The sequence below is a fragment of the Cryptomeria japonica genome, chromosome 4 (assembly GCF_030272615.1).
Source record: "Cryptomeria japonica chromosome 4, Sugi_1.0, whole genome shotgun sequence".
Classification (NCBI taxonomy): domain Eukaryota; kingdom Viridiplantae; phylum Streptophyta; class Pinopsida; order Cupressales; family Cupressaceae; genus Cryptomeria; species Cryptomeria japonica.
In genome coordinates this window covers 365,775,596-365,781,595 of record NC_081408.1, presented here as the reverse complement: position 1 = coordinate 365,781,595, position 6,000 = coordinate 365,775,596, and positions in this window count along the sequence as shown.

Here is a 6,000-nt window from a genome sequence, read left to right as displayed (position 1 = left end):
GGACAACTTCAATGTTAGATGGGTCTTCCCTGAAGCTATCCAAGATGTTTTTAATTCCCAGTTCCACCCTTTGAAGAACAATTCAATTACTTTGTTATGGAGATTTTCTTTACCTCATATTTGTTGGGGAATCTGGAAAAAAAGAAATGATATAGTGTTCAGAGATAAGGCTTCAAAAGCTCAAATTATTTTTGAGAAAATCAAAAGACATATGGTGGAGAACCTCTACATCACTGGTGGAATAACCAACCCTAAAGATCAAGATGATAACATCATTTTCAAGAATTGGAGAATAAAGGGGAGTGACATCATACATGCTAACCCTAGAGAAGAGGCGAGATGGGAATGCCCCCTCATGGATGGATAAAAATTCAAATGTATTCCTATAGGTAATCAAACCAACCATGTTGCCGAGGCCATTGCTGCTTATCATGGGTTGGTTCTTGCTAAGGATTCCAATTGCACTAAAGTTTGGGTTGAAGGTGATTCTTTGAACATTATTAATTGCTTGAATAATGTTTTCCCTCCCTCTTGGTCTATACACAATGCCATGAAAACTGCGAAGGAAATTAGTGAAACTTTTGAAATGTGTATTTTCACACATGTATATAGAGAAGCCAACAAGTGTGCTGATTGGGCTGCCAACCTAGCTTGCCATTCTGACAAAATCATTGCCCTTTATGGTGAGAGTAATCTCAAGTGTGAGGTAAAATCTATGATTGAATCGGACCGTATCCAGATGAAGCAACGTGTCTTTGCTAATCATGATTTCTAATGCCTTTTCCTCATTTTTCTATGATTGTTCACTATGATGGTGTGGCTTATTTTATTATTAGTCATATCATATTTACTTTGCACGGATTCTGGGTGGTTCTTCATAACAACAACAAAATTGTTAGGTTTCTTCATAGAGATCACAGAGAAAATAACAGAGTTGGGATAAGGAAGAATTGTGAAACTAAGGGTAATATGGGAGGTAATAAAAAGAGGTTTGAATTGACTTCTTTCTTGGACTGGAAGAAAAACAATGAAGTCTGGGAGATTCTTCAAGAGGAAGGCTTGAGTGTTTTTATGGAAAGGCTCTGCAGCAAAGACCCAAGAATTTCATAAAAAAATGGAAGAATGGTAAGGTTCTTGTGGTACCTAGATGAAGAAGGTGGATGAAGATGTTATTGCTGAAGCTATGGGTATGGTTAAAGAAGGTATTAAATTTTATAGAGACTAAAGTGTGTCTAAAAAGGCTATGGATAGGTTTCCTATCACTAATGGAGAAAAAAGGAAATTGGTGAAGGTGGATAATCCCTACCATTCCCCTAAGCATATTTGTAGGCCGTGGAGGTTTGTGATGTTTGCCACCATCAGCTACATTACTCTCGATGAGGAATTCACAAGGGCTTATGGGCATCATTTTGTGCTGCTTAATCACGTCCGACATGGTGACAAGGCTAGTCTGCCTTACTATCTTGCTTTCTCTATGGATCATACTATTAGAGAAGTGCAGAAAGACTCTCAAAGAGACCATGCCCTCCACCAGGGTTTAATGGTTTTAGTTTATAAGCTATTGAAGGGAAAAACTATTGAGAAACCCATTAGTAAAGGCAAAAAAATTAGAGATGATGATACTGAAAGTGAGAATAGTGGGTTCAATCTCTACTCTGAAACTGAAGGCGAGTTTGAGGATTTCAGCAACAAGGGGAAGACCAAGGGAAAGAGAAAGGGGACTGTTGTGGATTCTAACCTTTCAGACTCTGAGCATGAGTCTTTTGATGATAAAATCATAAAAAGAAAGAAGAGAAAGGGTATGGGTAAGCAAACCCAAAGGACCAAGAAGACCCATAAGGGGATAAACAAGGTGAAAAGGTAGATTTTTATTTCTTCTGATGAGGATACTGAGGTTGAAAAAACCAATAATAAGAAGGGTAAGGAGGAAGATGAAATGATGGATGGTGATCATGAGAACCTGAGCACATAGAGAATGTAGAATGAGGGTCAGGAGAACAACATGGGAAATCAAAATAACTATCATGGTAACATTGGTAATGACAACATCAAGGGTTTTTATGAGGTCATTAGCAAAATGGTGAAAGAGATTAGTGACTTGAAGATTGACCTCAATGTGATAAAAAGGCTACTATGGGCAAGAAGCCTCTCTCTGAAAATATACAAGAGTTAATGGTTGCTATTAACAAGGCTGAAGCAATTGAGGCTATGGTTAGTAAAATTATGGAAATGGAAAAGAAGGTGAAGGAGTTAGAAGGGAACAAAGATGCTAAGGGTTTGGATATTAACCTGAACAATCTGTTCAACAGAATGGATATGATGGAGCTTACTATGAAGAGGATTGCCGAGCAAAAATTCCAGATCCTTAAGGACACTATTGACCATATTAACATCCTGATTAACAAATTTGAACAGATTAAAGGCAAGGAGGGTGATAAGGATCAGATGGAGAAGAAGGGTCATGAAAAAAGAACAAGGGCCAACGCTCGAAAATAGGTTGATATCAAGGAAAAAGAGCTAGAAGAAATGAGAAATTATGCGATCAATATGAAGCAGATGGTGGTTCATGCTGAAGAAATTATGAGAAACATTTAGCTATCCTTGTGTTGTCTTTGTGCTTTCCTTTGGCTGTCTAGTGTTGCTTCCTTTGTCTTGTGTTCCCTTTTTGTTTTCGCTGGGAACTGTTCTATGTGTCAGTGATCAATCTGCCTCTTTTATACTTTATCTTTCTCCTGCTTTGTAACAAGGTTCCAGGTTCCTTTCAAAAACCTGTTTTTAATTAATCAAAACAAAAACATAGGTTGCATTTTTTCCCTAGATGTCATTATCATCTTTTAAGATTGCACTTAGTTGCATACCATTGTCATTCCAAAAATATAAAATGACCAGAAACATAAGGTGTATTGTCAATCATCTAGGTTGCACTTAGTTGCATATCATTGTCATTCTAAAAATCCAAAACGAGTCCAAAAACATAAGTTTCATTGTTGTTCTTTTAAGTTGCATTTGTCAGTTCCATTAGTTGCATTGCATAGTGACATGTTTGTTGAAATGAGGTCCCAACCTTCTTATGAAGCAATGTCATCAAAATTGAATAGTCAATCATGTCAATCCAATTTCTACATGTCTCAAAACTTGGATCAAACTTATTATGATGATTTAAGTGTCCAAATACAAAAATTGGAGGAAAAAGTAGCTCGAGAAATAGAGATTGTAGAAGAAAAAGCAAAAAATAGTTACAAGATTAGATCCCAAATGATGAAAACACTTTGAAAATTTCAAAGTTCAAATACAAACCTTGACCTAGTTGATGTGAAGAATCCCATTCAAAAACTAGACATACCTACTCTCCTCTCACAAATAGAGATTATGAAACAATTTCAAGAAAAGAGGACAAACTTTAACCATGTTCCAAATCAAGTCTCGTTTGATCAAGTTCTAAATCAAACTTCATTCAACCAAATCTATCAACCCTCATTTGATCAAACTCCATTCAATCAAATTTTGAATCAACAACCCATGATCTAGCAACATCCAATTATCCAAAAATAACTAATGATCCAACAACAACCAATGGTCCAACATATACAACCAATGGTGCAATTTCAACAATATGCTCAACCAAACATACCATGTCAACAAGTGGTTCAACCAACTATGGAATATCAACAACATTTTCAATAAAAAAATCAATATCAACACTTACAACCAAAATTCAAAAACAAAAGTTGCAACACAAACCAGACCAAATTTTAAACATGTCAGAGCAATTCAACCAAAAACCAATTCAAAATCAAAACATGACATCAAGCCAAGACAAATTCTTGCCAAACAAGTTCAAGATCCAAAGCCAATCATGTCAAAACCTCGCAAGGATTCAAATGTATCTCAAAAGAAAGATATCTCTTTTATACAACTCTTAAAGAAAATCCTAAGTGATCCTTCTGAGAAAGATAAAAATCATTTACCTATGTCTAGCAACAACTCATCCCCTCATAAGAAAATTGAATCTCCAGTGGCATTTATTCCTACACCTTTTGAAAATGTTCAAGGGTCTTCCACATCATCCATATCAAATGATACACCCAAGGATGAAATTCCCCAAGGGTTGTCCATAATTTATTTCCATGCTAATCCAATTAATGATGCAAGTCCCTACCATGCTTTAGAAATACCAGGCCCAAAGCCACCATGCACATCCTTTCCACTACCCATTGCAGAAGATCCCATTCAAATACCATCTCCTTTATGTCCAAGAAATGATTCCTTGCTAGAATACCCCACACATGTTCAAAGTCCAACCCCATGTCAAGAGGATTATTTAGAGCATGAAGAAATGAGTCCTAAAACAAATGAAGATCAACATCTTGAAACCTTATCATCAAATCCAATTGTTGACTAGGATCTCATCTCCCCAGACATCCATGATGATCCCCCTATTGTTGTCCAACCTATCCAAAATCCCATTGAAATTCCACTCCTTACACAAGGTCAAAATATGCCTTCCATCCTTTCCAATGATCTCACTGAAAGTCAAGAGAAAATCACATTTAATGAGGAAAACTAGTGATTACCCTTGTCAAGATCAAAGTATCCTTTTAGCTTTATGTCCACCACAAGATGTTGTCATCCCTCCATCTTCATGTCCTAATCCTCCATGTCCAATCCAAGACCTCATTTCCTTTGATGATCTCATTATTCCTCTCATTCCATCTCATGAAGAGCCTCTCATTGATCTTCATCCCCCTCATGATCCCAATCCCCCTCATGATTATAACATATCTATGCAAGATGTTTGTGACCCCCCTACATGCACAATGAGTTCCTCCACTTTGGTCTAGTCTGATCCATTTTGTGATTCCATCATTTCTAGCATATCATGTCCACCTCATGATGGACTCATGTCTCCTTCCCAAAGAAAAAAGTGTCATACAAGTCAAAATATTAATGGTCATGGTGTCAGTAACATTCCTCAAGATGTTGGTATCCATTCATCAAAATCCAAACATATGCTTTCCCCTTCATCACTTCTATCCATTTTAGGTCCTTATATCCCTTCATCCCCTATGAACGGTCAATAAAGGCATACATATTTGAGCACCTTCCATCCCCTTAAAAGGGCTCCCATCATTTGATTTTTCTTGTGTTCTTGCTTCTTTAAGAAGCCATTGTATATACAATAAGAGCCATGTGCTCATTGGTCCTAGTTTAGGTCCTAGTTTGGTCTTAGGGTCATAAGTCAAGATTGAGATTTTCTTGAAAATAGAGGGTATGTGTGCCTTTATGGTGTTTAGGGGTCCTTCTTAGCATGGTGGTGTCCTTAGGTTAGCCCAATGTGGGCCTAGGAGTCAAGAAAAGCAACATTGAGAAAGTTGCTCAAAAGTTGCATGACAACTTTTCAAAGTTGTCAAGCAACTTTTCCACCTAGAGGTCAAAATATTTAGTTTAGCATGGACAACCCTAATATGAGCACATAGATTGAGGAAAGGGTAGTATAAGTAGTTGAAAACCCTAAGAGAAGGGGTTGGATGTCAATTGTTGTACGGCCCAAGAAAAGTGACTTGACTGTGACTGCAATTTTGTTGCCAGTCGACACAAAATGGAGTAAGACAAGATCATTAATGGATTGATTTTTGAGAAAAACTGTATTGAGTGTCTTGTATGGTGTATTTAATTTCATTATGAGCATTTAGATTAGGTTTTGTTTGTAGGTTGTGTGTGTTTGTAAATCTTTTGTAAATTGCCTACTCACTATCCAATTTTGGACTGGTTTGTGTCAATGGGTTCATAACTCCATTCCCCATTGTGGAACCACCATGAAACCATGGGGAATGAGAGTTAAAACCCTATACCATACTTCAAAGCATGTAGGGCCCTTGAATATGTAGGGAGGCCATTTAAAGACCCACTCCTAGGCGAGACTGGACAGTGCCCGACTAGGAAGGGTTAAGTTGCAGAGGTCTTGGAGAGCAAGGAAGGATAGGGGAAGAGGCACCCTTT